The following is a 15,843-nucleotide window of genomic DNA, read 5'->3' as shown; positions in this document are numbered from 1 at the left end:
AGCAGTGTCTTTTGAAAAGCAGAGGTTTTTAATTTTACTGAAGTCCAATTTACTGATTTTTATTTTATGGACTGTACATGGTATAACATCTGAGAAATCTTTGCCTAACCCAAGTTCACAAAATTTTTCTCTATCTTTTCTTGAAGTTTTAGGTGTTACATTTAGGTCTGCGATCTCCTTTGAGTTAAATTTTGTAATGATGAAAGCTATGGATTGAAATTATGGGTTTTTTGTGTGCTTTTGTGTTTGGACATCTGATTGTTCCACTACAAATAATTGAAAAAAAGAACTATCTTCTATCCACCTTGCACTTTTCTCCATCTCATATCTTTGTAAAAGGTCAGTTGCCCATATATGCATGGGTTTATTTCTGGACTGTTTATATTCTACTTCATTCATCTATTTATCTTAGGTCAATACCACTGTTTTGTTTGTTTATTTTTTAGTGATTAGGAAAAATTTATTTATTCTGCACACACCAAAAAGACAGTTTGCAAACTAGGAGCATTCAAACCAAAACATGGAATGAGCTTCGGGGGGACAGGTATATTGTTATAAAGCAGCTTATATAGTGAGAAAGCAATGACTGTTTATTTTTCATAGTGATCGGTTTTAATATTAGAACTTTCATAAAAGATAACGAATTGTTCAGTGGTTATCTCATATCAATTTTGGAAAACAGTCCCAGTTTTGCTTATGATTTCCAGAGGCATAAGAAAGAAATGACCTTTATCAAGTTAGACTTCCAAAGTGAGCTAAATTAAGCTTTGCTTGTATGGTTAAACTGGTTTTATCTGCTCAGGCAATTTTCAGGCCTGGTCTCCATTTCTTTCTTAACATCCTTTAATGACCTAACTTTGATAAAACTTGTCACTTGAAAGAGGAACACTTTGTAATAAATATTGTTGTGGCTTGGTGTTAACAACTTTAAAAAAAAATTAAAATCAAATTAACAACTTTAAAAAAAAATAGTGCATTATAAGTTTCAGAGGTAGAGTTTAGTGATTCATCAGTTGCATATAACATCCAGTGTTCATTCCATCAAGTGCCCTCCTTAATGCCCATCACACAGTTACCCCATTCCCAACTCCCCTCCCCTCCAACAACTGTTTCCTGTAGTTAAGAGTCTCTTATAGTTTGTCTCCCTCTGTGATTTCGTCTTTTTCCCTCCCTCCCCCTCTGTTCATCTGTTTTGTTTCTTAAATTCCGCATATGAGTGAATCATATGATATTTGTCTTTCTCTGACTGACTTATTTCACTTAGCATTATCCTTCTACTTCCAGCCTCTTTAACTTCCATGTATTTGTGTTCCTTCCAAATTTTCTCTTGTGATTGGGTTCAAGTTTCAAAGCACTGTGGTCTGAAAATATGCAGGGAATAATCCCAGTCTTTTAGTATCATTGAAACCTGATTTGTGACCCAGTATGTGATCTATTCTGGAGAATGTTCCATGTGCACTCGAGAAGAATGTGTATTCTGTTGCTTTAGGATGAAATTCTCTGAATATCTGTGAAGTCCATCTGATCCAGTGTGTCATTCAAAGCCCTTGTTTCTTTGTTGATCTTCCACTTAGAATATTTGTCCATTGGTGTGAATGGGGTGTTAAAATCCCCTCCTATGATTGTATTATTATCCAAGTATTTCTTTAATTTTGTTATTGATTGGTTTATATAACTGGCTATTCCCCAGTTAGGGGCATAAATATTTACAACTGTTAGATTTTCTTGTTGGTAGATAGATAGATAGATAGATAGATAGATAGATAGATAGATAGATAGATATAATGTCCTTCTTCATCTTTTATTACAGTCTTTGGTTTAATATCTAGTTTGTCTGATATACAGATGGCTACCCCAGCTTTCTTTTGATGTCCATAGCATGATAAATGGTTCTCCATCCACTCAGCTTTCAATCTGGAGGTGTCTTTGGGTCTAAAATGAGTCTCTTGTAGACAGCATATGGATCGGTCTTGTTTTTTTATCCAGTCTGATATCCTGTGTTTTGATATGAGCATTTAGTCATTTGCATTCAGAGTAATTATTGAAACAAATGAATTTAGTGCCATTTTATTACCTGTAAAGTCACTGTTCCTGTAGATTGTCTCTGTTCCTTTCTGGTCTTTGTTACTTTTGGGTTCTCTCTTTGCTCAAAGGATCCCCTTTAATATTTTGTGAAAGGTTGGTTTAGTGATCAGAAATTCTTTTAGTTTTTGTTTGTCCTGGAAATTCTTTATCTTTCCTTCTATTCTGAATGACAGCCTTGTTGGAAAAAGTATTTTCTTGGCTCCATATTTTCTCATTTAGCACCTTGAATATATCATGGCAGTCATTTCTGGCCTGCCCAGTCTCTGGACAGGTCTGCTGCCAGCCTTATGATCCTACCCTTGTAAGTTAAGAACCTCTTGTCCTGAGCTGCTTTCAGGATTTTCTCTTTATCTCTGAAATTTGCAAGCTTCACTATTATATGTAGAGGTATTGACCTATTTTTATTGATTTTTATGGGAGTTCTCTGTGCCTCCTGGACTTGAGTGCCTCTTTCATTCCCCAGATTAGGGAAGTTGTCAGCTATATTTTGTTCAAATAAACCTTCTGCGTCTCTCTCTCTCCCTCTCTCTCCCCTCTTCTTTCTCCTCCTCTTCCTCCTCCTCTTCCTCTTCCTCTTCCTCCTCCTCCTCTTCCTCCTCTTCTTCTGGGACCCCTATTATATTAGTATTATTTCACTTTATGGTATGGCTGATCTCTCAAATCCTCCCTTAGTGATCCAGTAATTTTTCTCTCTTTTTCTCAGCTTCCTTATTCTCCATCATTTTGTCTTCTATATCACTGACTCTCTCTTCTGTTTATCCCTGCAGTTAGAGCCTCCATTTTTTACTGCATCTCAGTGATAGCCTTCTTAATTTTGGCCTGATTAGATTTTAGTTCTTTTATTTCTCCAGTGTGGGATTCTCTAGTGTCTTCTGTGCTTTTTCAAGCCCAGCTAGTATCTTTATAATCATTGTTTTGAATTCTAGTTCAGATATCTTATTTATATCCATATTGATTAAATCCCTGGCAGTGAGTACTGCCTCCTGTTCTTTCTTTTGGGGTGAGTTTGTCCGTCTCGTCATTATGTCCAGAAAATAAAAGAAAGAGAGAGAAAAGACAAAAATAACAACAACAACACCAGAAAAGTACAGAGTGCAAAACAGAAGAAAACAGAAACAAAGAAAAAAAGAGAGAGAGGAAAAAAAAAATCAAATAAGAGGTAAAACAGTCAAAACAATAAACTGGATCCTGGGTATATTTTGGTCTGTTTGTTAAAAGAAACTAGATCCCAAAATAGGAAGGAATGAAAAACTTTTATATATATAAAACTTATATATATATATATATAAACTTATATATATGAACTTATATATATAAGCTTATACATATATATAAAACTTAAAGACTCAAGAATAATAAAAAAAACATGAATGCTATATACTGTTTTCCATAAGAGCTGAAGCTTTGCAGTTCTGTATGATTAGTAAACTTGGTATTAGCCAGATGTTTCTGCTGGTCTTCTGGGGGAGGGGCCTCTTGCCCTGTTTCTCAGGTGTCTTTGCCCAGGTGGAATTGCACCCCTCTTGCCAGGGGGCCAGGTCAGTGTAAGTGGCTTCAGATTGCACTATGTGGCACTCTTTTGCTCCCTGAAGGCTTTCAGCACTGGTTGGGGGGATGAAAATGGTGATGCTCCAATCTCTAGCCCCAGAGGTGAAAGCCCCCCCCACTCTTCAGTGAGCCCCTCACAAAACAGCAGTCAATCTCTCTTGTCCCCCTGGTTTCCATCTGACTCTGTGTTCGCCCAGCCTGTGACCGATCATTTTTTTATCTCAGGCATGCCACCCTGTTTCGAGTCTCCAGACTTTACAGACTCTTGTGACACAGACCTGCACCATTCCTCGCCGGGGAAGGAAGGTGTTCTTACCCCGCTTCTGCCTTTTGCTGGTCCGCTGCCTGGAGAGTGGTCACCTAACCATGCAGCGGTTCATGGTTTATGGCAACACTGAGCAGAAAGCCAGCACCTAGACTCCCTGTGTACAGCTGGCTTCCTTGCTCCAATGCTTGGGAACTCTGCCGCACTGAGCCATCCCCATTCTGTGACCCCAGGGATCCTGTGACCACACTGTCCCACCTGGGATTCCACTCCACTTTGCCACTGAGCACCTTTCACGCAGGGACCTCCCCCACCAGAGCACACTTCTAAAAGTTCTGGTTTTGCACTCCCCTACTTATATTATTTTCCAGTAGCTTAAGGAAGCTCCCTCCCCCCACAGTTTATCCTCAGATATATCACCTCGGATTCATGTCTCCACACCTACCTTGCAAAAAATGGTCACTTTTCTATTTGTAGAATTGCAGCAATTCTTTTATCAGATCTCTGGTTGATTTCCCGGGTGTTCAGAATGATATGGTAACTAGTTGAATTCCAGGGACCAGATGAAATTAGGGTCCCCTACTCCTCCACCATCTTAACTTCTCCCCAACAACTTTTTAAAACAAGAGTATTCAGTACTAGAAGTTTCTCTTGGGAGATGGTAAAAATTTGTCACCAAAGTCAGACTAGATAACCTGTCAGCACTGCTATCAAAGGGATTCCTGATTTGTGTGGGGGCAATACCACACTGTTCTGATTACTATCACTTTATAATAAGTATTTAAATTAGTGTTAGCCTTGTAACTTTGTTCTTTTCTTTCACAGTTTATTGCATTTCTATATGAATTTTAGAATCAGCTTGTAAATTTCTTTTAAAAAAAAGCTTGCTGGGGCTTTGTGGGAATGCATTGTTTCTATGGATCAATTTGGGAACAATTAGTATTATTATAAAACTTAGGCTTTCAATCTATGAAAAAGGTATATCTCTCCATTTATTAAGATCTTTTCTAACTTCTCTCATTACTGGTTTCTGTTTTCATTTAAAGGTTTCACTTCTTTTGTCAGATCTATTCCTAAATAGTTCATAGTTTTGATACTATTATAAATGGTATTTTTTAAAATGTTGGTTTTCCATAGTTTATTGCTAATATATAGAACTACAATCAATTTTCATATGTTGGTCTTACATCTTACAACTTTTTTAAACTCATCTATGAGTTGTAGCTTTTTGGTAGATTCTATTGGATTTTCAACATAGACAGTCATGTCTTCTGCAAATAAAGACAGTTTTACTTAATTCTTTGCAATTGGATGTATTTCATTTATCTTTCATGCTGGATAGCACAAACTAGAATCACTAGTAATTATGTTGAATATAAGTGGCAAGAAGTATTGCAGTTATTCAACTTCTTGATTTCAAAATTTAGGAGAAAGTTGTAATAATCAAGACCATGTGGTGCTCTCAAAAATAAATCTGAAATAAACCAATCACTTATGGCCAATTGATTTTTGACAAGAGAAATATTCAATGGGAAAATAGTCTTTTCAACAAATGGTGTTGAGTCAGAGTATACACATGGAAAACAATCAAGTTGGATCTCTACCTCAAATCATATACAAAAATTAACTCAAAATGGATCAAAGACCTAAGTGGAAAAACTAAATCTATCAAACTCTTGGGAGAAAACAGGTGTAAATATTCCTGGCTTTGGTTTCTTATATATAAAACACCAAAAGCAAGCAACCAAAAAAAAAAAAAAAACAGATAAGTTCAACTTCATTAAAATTAAATACTTTTGTGCTTCAGAGGATACCATCAAGAAAGTGGAAAGATAATCCACAGAAAATGTTAAAGGTCTAGAATTTATAAAGAACTCTAATGACTCAATAATAAAGACAAATAATCCAATGTAAAAAAAGGGCAAAGGATTTATATAAACATTTCTCAAAAGAAGATATGAAAATGGCTGATAGGCACATAAAAATATGGAATTAAGGAAATGCAAATCAGAGCCACAGTGAGATATCACTTCACACTCACTATCATGGCTATAATTGAGAAGACAGGAAATAATAAGTGTTGGCAAGGATGTAAAGAAATTGGAACCCTTTCTGATGGGAATATAAAATGGTGCAGCTGCTTTGGGCAGCAGTTTGGCAGTTGTTTAAAAAGTTAAACATAGAGTTGCCACATGACTCAGCAATTTCCCTCTTAGTTATATAACCAAGAGTATAGAAACTATATGTCCTCACAAAAACTTATATGTGAATATTTATGCCACCATTATTCATAATAGTCAAAAGATGTAAACAACCCAAATGTCCATCAACTTATGAATGGATAAATAAAATGTGTTATATCCATACAACAGATATTATTCAGCCATAAGAAATAAACTGATTCATGTTACAACATGGATGAACCTTGAAAACATTATGGTAAGTGAAAGAAGCCTATCACAGAAGGGTCACATATTGTGTGATTCCATTTACATGAAATGTCTGGAATAGGCAAATCCAGAGAGGCAAAAGTAAGTTAGTGGTCTCCAGGGGTTTGGAGGAGAGGGAATGAGGAATGACTAATGAGTATGAGGTTTATTTTTCAGATGGTAGAAAATGTTCAGGCATTATAAAATGGTGATGGTTGCACAACTTTATGAATATACTCATAACCACTGAGTTGCTTACTTTCAGAGAGTTACGGTATGTGGGTTATATCTCAATTAAAAATAATTTTATGTGGTGAACAGCCATAGAAAACAGAGATACTGCTTTCTTCCAGAGATTGCTGTCCATTATAAATGATAAACTCAAAATTCCCTTCTTATAATGTACCCTACTGCATGGTATCTTCTAGCCCTCTTTCAGTAACCCTGTGGGAATTGGGGCTCAGGGAACTGGTACAAATACTGATATTCTAGTAACTGCTATTGCTGGTTTAATAAACTATTCTTTGACTCTGACCCTAGCGTTTTGTGTCTTCTGCCAGCATCTATGAAACTGTGGCTAACTTGTTAACTTTTACATAGAGTAAAATCTCAGAACCTTCAAAGTTCTTGACAAGGACCATAAAATTAATTCAGTTGAACTTTCTCATTTTATATATTTCAAATCTCAGTCATATAGCTATGTATTTTATTTCAAGAAAGCTGAGGAAGACAGCATCAATAGGAAGAAAACATTGGTTTCTTTATGGAATGGGTTTATCAACCCTTAATAACTTTGTCCTTAAGTTAGCATTTGTCATGCCATAAATCTTTTTGTTTGTTAGACTCATATCATTTTAAATATACAACTCAAAAGAGAATTCTCTGACCTTTTCTTTGTGGTATTTGCTGACCAAAAATCTTCTTCTACTTCTAATAGCATCTTCAAAAGACTTAAAAGAAAAGAGACCTCTATGAAGATTCACTAGTATATGCAGAGATTTGTTTTTACTTGATAATGAGTTGGGTTACCTCACTGCTTTTGTACCCTGGTTCTTATATATCATTAGGGGTTATTCTAGTTTTGGCAAACAATTCAGGTATCCTTTTTTAAAATTGTCCTTGAATTTCAGAGTTCTTATATGTAGCCTTGAGTTCAATGATGGCTTAGCTTATAAAAGCCTATCAAGACTGGTTTTTAATTTGGATAAAAAAAGCCTAACAAGACTGGTTTTTAATTTGGATAACACACTCTGCAAAGTCATGACCATCATATTAATACAAAAAAATGAACATATTTAAGCTGATTTTTTTCTACAAATAAAAACACAGCACTGTATAAAGTTTTCTAAAGAAAAAAATCTGTATCAAGTTTTAAGACGTTAGGGAGTACACTAAATAGACGAATAAATTAAGTCTTAAAAAATATTAAGCTCCAATACCTTATGCAGTAGTATTAATTAGGCAGTATTCTGGGGCTTAATATTTTCTTTTACCTTGATTGGGTCACCATAGGTCTAGCTCCTTCAATATTGCATTTCCTCTGTAGTAATATTCAACACATGTTATTGTACTTGCCTCACAGCCAGCAAGATTTTGCCAAAAATTAGTTTTAAATTTATGTGGAACCTTTCTTTGTATTAATTTATGTGGTAACCTAAAATAATGTTATGTGCTGAATTGTGTCCTCATAAAATTTATATGTTGAAGTCCCTAGTATCTCAGAATATGGCTTTATTTGATGATAGAGTCTTTAAAGAGGTAATTAAGCTAAAATGAGGTCAATAGGTATGCTTTAATCCAGTATGACTCATGTTCTTATAAGAAAACTTTAGGACAGAGACACACAGAGGAAGACCATGTGAAAATACAGGGAAAAGATAATCATCTGCAAGCTGAGGAGAGAGGCCTGAGAAGAAACCAACCCTGCCGATACTTCAGTCTGAGACTTCCAACCTCCAGAATTGCAAGAAAATAAATTTCCACTGAAACCACCCAGTCTGTGGTACTTTGTTATGACAGCCCTAGCAACTAATACAATAACTAAAAGATTGTTTTGGTAAGTATGGAATTTTGAAAAGGATCTCATAGTCCTATGGGAATATTTATATATACTACATTAATGGCTTTTTTGTACAGAAAATATAACTTTACTGTGGACCAGTATTTTTTTCTCTAGTATATTTCCTTTACAAATATGTGCATGCCCACTGACAATTCCATATTCTGTCTCTCCTCTCTCTAGGTCTCATGGTTCTTTTTTTTTTTTTTTTTTTACAACATAATTCCTCAGCTCTTGGGTGGAATCATACTATAAGTGACAGTTTATTCCCCCATCACATCCTATACTTTCTAAAGCATCTTCTAACATCTGTGTGACTATCAAATAGATACCACATTTATCATATCACACACATCACTAAATGAACTAGATAAAACTATCATTTGTTTCTTGTATGTTACAAACTTACTAGCATAATATGTGAGTCAGGAAATGTATCTTAGAAAGTTATGAATGATAAATGGAATTGGTAGATATACAAAGAGAAGAGTTGTTCTCTTATGAAATCTTACCAGTCTTCATGTTTAATTTTGGAATCAGAATTGACTTAATTTTATCACAGGGTCTTTTCAAAGGAAGCAATTGGTTTTATGATCTGATTTTTTTCTAGAAATATTTCAAAGAATGAATAGAAATATTCACAGCTTTTCTCAAAACAAATTATGTTACAATCTTTTCAAGTTAGTTAGCATATTTCTAGCTAGGTATACCCAATTCTGGAGAGCCATGTAGATAGCTGCTATGAAAAAGTAACAAAACCCATTTGCCAGTTTCTCAGAAGAATAGTATTTCTAGCCATAGTAGAATATTCATAGGCTATCAGAGTTTGAGAGTACATCCCTGAGATTCCCTAAAGGCACAGATGAATTCTAAAGAGTAATCCATCTCACTGTGTACTTCAAATAATATATTCCCAAACATACAGTTATCTTTTTTATGAAGACATAGAAACATTTTCTGACTGAACAATAGACAATGACTTAATTGAAATCTCCTCTTTTTAGGATAAAAATTATGGGAAACATGGAGGTTTTTATCCCTGGAATTATTGATTAAATGAAAAGCTAAACATTTAGTGACTTCAGGTAAGATGAATTCACTAAGAGGAGCTGAGTATAAAATGCCAAATAACCAGCTAAAAAGTGAAAACAAAATTAGGGGAATTCATGAGTGTGTTGTTGTTGTTTTAATGACCACATTCAATCAACAAAATCAATTGTTGGTTTCTTTTTCATCAAGGTGCCTATATGTTCCTCCTGGTTGACTTGGGACCAGCTCAAAGGAAAACCGCTGTTAATCTTATCTGGTTCATTTTTCCTTCTAAATATAGAAAAACAGATTGAGTCAATTACACTCTTACTAAACCTCTGTGTTCCCCATTTTCCCACTAGGCCTTTCTGCTAAAACCAGCAAGAAGAGAGTAGCAACTTGAAGATCACAATTCTTTGACCTTATCCATTCTACTTTAGGTGAAAGTTCCCATGGTCACACCATAGTTTGTAGATAAATGTTGTATACAAGTCATCTGCCTCAGAATCACTTAAAAGAAGTTGTTTAAAGTGCAGATTCCTCAGTGCCTCCCTCCCCAGTGATTCTGATTCAGTAGGTCTAAGGTGGAACCTAATAATACGCATTTTTACAAAGCCCCTGTGTGATTCTTTTCGAAGTGAATTGTTTACCACACTTTGAGGAACACTGCTTTAGACATGAGTGTGTCAGGGTGGAGAATAGTTGAAAGACTTCTCATTTAAAGTCCTCTGTTTTCCTTATAGAGTAGATGGGTTTGTCTATTCTCCTGCCCCGCATCCCACTGGCACACATTGATATATTGTTCAGTATCTAAACCAAAGTAAAACTTTTTATAACTTTTCCCCACCCAGTTGATCAATCTTATTTTGAGTCACGAGGGTATCTCATACGTGTTTTTATTATGGTACTCATCACATACTGTAACATCTTGGTGTTCCTTAGGGTTTTCTTTTTATCTTCCTCTTTCCTTACTCTTTACACATTTCCTGGGCAATATTATCCATGCCATGGCTTCAGCTATCACCCATAAAGCTGATGACTTTCAAATCTGTACCTCAAGCCCACATCTCTCTCCTAGTCTCCAGATCCATAATTCCAGTGGTCTATTGCACGTCTCTACTTGATTGTTTAAAGTACCCCATGTCTCAATGTCAAAAACTGAATTTATTTTCTTCCCGTGTCCCCAGTCCCTTCCCCAAACCTATTCATCCTCTTCTATTCTAAGTGGCACCACCGTGTACTCTGTTGAAGCCACAAACTGAGCAGGAATTCTATAGCCCTTCCCTTCTTCTTCCTTCATTCAATACTCTCAGATCTTCTTCTGAGATATTTCTCAAATTTCTATTCTCCACTCCCCTACTGTTATTGCATTGGACAAAAACTAGTTTATTATAGTATATGGTAGTTTATGGTACAGCCAAGGCTAAATGAAGATATTACTTGGGAAAAGGCAAATAGTCATACATATTAATTCTTCAAAAATCTTCTATGTTTATTTCATTGTTAAAGATGTTAAAGGGATAATTAGAGAGAGGGAAGTAGAGAGTAGTTATGTTACCAGATACTCATCTTTCACAGCACAGAGTAAATATATAATGTCTAATAATATATAATGCCAAAAATTAAAAAATCAAGAAATGGCAGAGCAATATGTTAAAAACATCACCAAGATACAACCAGCCAAATCAAGAATGTAGAAATTTCTTGGCACAAGTGACCTGGATTATTATTACAAAAAAAATGACATAGCAAAATTGGATAAGGGGACTGTTACTGATTACTGGAAATTTAAGAAACATGCCAACATAATGCAATATGCCTATTTTGTGTGGATCTTAAGCAAACAAAAAGATATTTAGGGGAAATTTGAACACAGATTGAGTACCATATGCTAGTAAGTAATTTTGATAAAGGTATTGGGATTATGTTATTGAAACTTCCCTCATCTGCTAGAGATACATACCAAATATTTATGGGTGAAAAGATCTGATGTCAAAGATTTGCTTTAAAATACTCCAGGTCAAATCATATACAAAAATTAACTCAAAATGAATCATAGACCTAAAATGTAAAAACCTGAAACTATAAAAATGCTAAAAGGAAACAGGAAAAAATATTCAAAATCTTGGGTTTTGCAAAAATTTCTTAGAAATTATGCCCAAAACACAATACATAACAAATTGATAAATTGGACTTCATCAATATTAAAAACTTCTACTATTCAAAAGACACTGTTAGGAGAATAAAGGAACAAACCAAAAACTGGGAAAAAAATCTTTACAAACGATATATTTGATAAAGGATTGTATACACAATATATTAAGAACTCCTAAAATTCTGGGGTGCCTGGGTGGCTCAGTTGGTTAAGCGACTGCCTTCGGCTCAGGTCATGATCCTGGAGTCCCGGGATCGAGTCCCACATTGGGCTCCCTGCTCAGCAGGGAGTCTGCTTCTCCCTCTGACCCTCTTCCCTCTTGTGCTCTCTATCTCTCATTCTCTCTCTCAAATAAATAAATAAAATCTTTAAAAAAATAAAAGAACTCCTAAAATTCAATAATAAGTAAACTAACAACCCAATAGTAAAATGGGTATGAGAAAAGAGTTAACACAGCAGGTCTTATTGCTCACTCCTCACATATCTCCAAGACAGCTTGGAGCCATCTAATCATGGTACAACCTCTGGGAATGTTGTATTTGATGGTTCTTTCTGCTAACAATTGAAGATTTTATTGTATACACCTGGAGCAAAGGACCATGGTATATTGTCTTATAAGAATTACTTTTCACAAACATCAAGACTGATGATGGGCGGGGTGCCTGGGTGGCTCAGTAGGTTAAGCGTCTGCTTTCGGCTCAGGTCATGATCCCAGGGTTCTGAAATCGAGCCCTGCATCGGGCTCCCTGCTCAGCAGGAAGCCTGCTTCTCCCTCTCCCACTCCCCCTGCTTGTATTTCCTCTCTCGCTGTGTCTCTCTCTGTCAAATAAATAAAATCTAAAAAAAAAAAAAAAAAGATTGATGATGGGCACATGATTTCATTGTTGGGGTCATGAGTTTTGGTTACCATAGATAGTTGCATATCATAACTTTGTGTGCAGCCCTCCAAAAACGGACTCTGAGACTTGAATGTGCTTCCCTGTACACGGAGTCTTCACATATGTCCCTGCACTTCACAGCCAGAGAAAAAGTATATCCTGTGTGACTCCAGGTAGGAAAGGATGTGGAAACTTGTGTCTAATCACTGTGGACTCCACCCAATGGATATCTTGTTCCTGTTGCTCTTGCTCTATATACTTCTTTGTAAGAAATGTTAGCCATGAGTAAAACATGTTGTGAGTCTTGTGAATCCTTCTGTTAAATTAGCATACTTGAAGGTGGCCTTGAGACCCCTGAGACAATAGGAAAAGAATTTGAACAGAAACTTCACTCAAAAACATATAAGGGTGGCTAGATGCGGAGCAAGATGGTGGAGGAGTAGGAGACCTGGATTTCGTCTGATCTCAGGAATTCAGCTGAATAAGGATCAAACCATTCTGAACACCTACAAACTCAACAGGAGATCGAAGAAAAGAATAGCAACGACTCTGAACAGAAAAGCGACCACTTACTGGAAGGTAGGACGTGCGGAGAAGTGAATCTGAGGCGATATTCGGGAGGATAGACGGCGGGGGAGGGGGCTTCCGTCGGCCGCTATTGGCAAGTGATAGAGCCGCAGAGCACAAAATCAGAACTTTTAGAAGTCGGCTCCACTAAGGGACGTCGCTCCAGTGACTAAGCTGGGGGTGGAACCCTCGCGGGACAGTGTGGTCTCAGGACCCTCGGGGTCACAGAAAGACCGGGGGTGCCTGAGTGTGGAAGAGCTCCCAGGTATCGGGACGGGGAAGCCGGCTGCAGAGACGGAGCCGAGGCGCAGGCTCTCAGCTCGGGGTGGCCATAAACCGTGATCCACGGCCAGTTGGGCCACTGCTCCTTAACCAGGGACCCAACAAGCGGCAGAGCCGGGGAGACTCCCCTTCCTCCCCCAGGAGGAGCAGCGCAGGAGCACACCGCAGGGATCTGCTGGGTTTGGAGACGCCATATGGGGTAGGGTGCCAGAGATAGAAACACTCAGTCACAGGCCAGGTGAGCATGGAGTGCGGCCGGAGACTAGGGACACGGGAGTGACTGCTTTTCTCTGGGGGCGCACTGAGGAGCGGGGCCCTGAGTTCTCGGCTCCTCTGGGCAGACATTGGAAGGCCACCATTTTCACTCTGGTCCTCCAAAGCTGTACCGAGAGCTTGCAGGGAACAAAAGCTCCTGAAAGCAAACCCGAGCAGATTGCTTAGCCCAGAATGACAAGGGTGGGGCAATTCCCCCTCCGGCAAAGACATTTGGGAACCAAGGCAACAGGCCCCTCCCCCAGAAGATCAGCACTAACAGCCAAGCAAACCAAGACCAAGTTTACCGATCAAGGAGAATGGGAGAACTCTAGCACTAGGGGGATACTGCACATAGAATTCATGGCTTTTTTTCCATGATTCATTAGTTTTTCAAAGTTAATTTTTTTAACTTCTTTTTCTATTTTTATTTTTCCCTTTTTTGACCAACATCAATCCCTTTTTAAAAAAAAATATTTTTTTCATTTTTAGAATCATATTTATCCCTTCATAGTAGTTACCCTTATTTTTGGCATATATGTTCTCTCTTTAAAATTTTGAGATACAGTTTCTTCTAACAGATCAAAATATATCCTAAGTCACTAGTATATGGCTTTGTTCTAGTCTCCTGCCTGATCACACTCTCTCCCTTTCTTTTTAAATCTTCTTTCTTTTTTATAACAACTTCTTATCAATACCTTTTATAAAATCTTTTATAATTTTCATCTTTACAGTCATCTTCCATCCCTTCATTGTATCAAACCTTATTTTGTACATATATGTCTTTCTTCCTTTAAACTTTTAGGGGGCACTTTTTCTAACTGACCAAAATATGCCCAAAATCTAGTCTGTGGCACTGATCTATGCACTAGCCTGATCATATCTGATCATATTCTGTTTTTTTTTTGTTTTGTTCTATTTTTGTTGGTTTTTATCTTTTTCTTTTTCTCTCTCTCTTTCTTTTTTCTTTCTTTCCCTTTCTTTTCCCCTGGTTTCAGGTCTTTTCTGATTTGTATAGAGTATATTTGCTGGGGACATTGTTAACCTGTTAGCATTTTGTTCTCTCATTCAACTATTCTCCTCTGGACAAAATGACAAGACGAAAGAAATCACCTCAGCAAAAAGAACAAGAGGTAGGACCGTCTCCCAGGGACCTACTCAATACGGACATTAGTAAGATGTCAGACCTAGAGTTCAGAATCATGACTTTAAAGATACTGGCTGGGCTTGAAAAAAGCGTGGAAGTTATTAGAGAAACCCTTTCTGGAGAAATAAAAGAACTAAAATCTAACCAAGTCGAAATCAAAAAGGCTATTAATGAGGTGCAATCAAAAATGGGGGCACTAACTGCTAGGATAAATGAGGCAGAAGAGAGAATCAGCGATATAGAAGACCAAATGATGGAAAATAAAGAGGCTGAGAAAAAGAGATAAACAACTACAGGATCACGAGGGCAGAATTTGAGAGATAAGTGATACGATAAGACGAAACAACATTAGAATAACTGGGATCCCAGAAGAAGAAGAGAGAGAGAGGGGGGCAGAAGGTATATTGGAGCAAATTATAGCAGAGAACTTCCCTAATGTGGGGAAGGAAACAAGCATCAAAATCCAGGAGGCACAGAGAACCCCTCTCAAAATCAATAAAAATAGGTCAACACCCCGACATCTAATAGTAAAACTTACGAGTCTCAGAGACAAAGAGAAAATCCGGAAAGCAGCTCAGGAGAAGAGATATGTAACCTACAATGGTAGAAATATTAGATTGGCAACAGACCTATCCACAGAGACCTGTCAGGCCAGAAAGGACTGGCATGATATCTTCAAGAGCACTAAATGAGAAAAATATGCGGCCAAGAATACTATATCCAGCTAGGCTATCACTGAAAATAGAAGGAAAGATAAAAAGCTTCCAGGACAAACAAAAACTAAAGGAATTTGCAAACACGAAATCAGCCCTACAAGAAATATTGAAAGGGGTCCTCTAAGCAAAGAGAGAGCCTAAAAGCAGCATAGACCAGAAAGGAACACAGACAATATACAGTAACAGTCACCTTACAGGCAATACAATGGCACTAAATTCATATCTTTCAATAGTTACCCTGAATGTAAATGGGCTCAATGCCCCAATCAAAAGACACAGGCTATCAGATTGGATTAAAAAACAAGACCCATCGATATGCTGTCTGCAAGAGACTCATTTGAGACCCAAAGACACCCCCAGATTCAAAGTGAGGGGGTGGAAAACCCTTTACCATGCTAATGGACACCAAAAGAAAGCTGGGGTGGCTATCC

General features: G+C 37.2%; 1 long non-coding RNA gene across 4 annotated transcripts in view; it reads left to right on the top strand.

The window, feature by feature from the left end:
• LOC112828498 (uncharacterized) overlaps positions 1-12,380 on the top strand; it is a 29,071-nt gene extending 16,691 nt beyond the window's left edge. For 2 of the 4 annotated variants that reach the window (XR_003209525.2, XR_012376151.1), the window contains exons 3-4: positions 8,150-8,383; positions 9,391-12,380. This is a non-coding gene — a long non-coding RNA (uncharacterized lncRNA). The remainder of the gene's footprint in view (positions 1-8,149; positions 8,384-9,390) is intronic. The other 2 variants (XR_012376149.1, XR_012376150.1) reach the window with 2 other exon arrangements.
• The last annotated feature ends 3,463 nt before the right edge of the window (positions 12,381-15,843 follow it).

This window comes from Callorhinus ursinus, unplaced genomic scaffold, assembly GCF_003265705.2.
Source record: "Callorhinus ursinus isolate GAN/ISIS: 27379988/994484 unplaced genomic scaffold, GSC_fseal_2.0 scaffold67, whole genome shotgun sequence".
NCBI classification, from domain to species: domain Eukaryota; kingdom Metazoa; phylum Chordata; class Mammalia; order Carnivora; family Otariidae; genus Callorhinus; species Callorhinus ursinus.
This window is presented reverse-complemented; position numbering and strand designations above follow the sequence as displayed.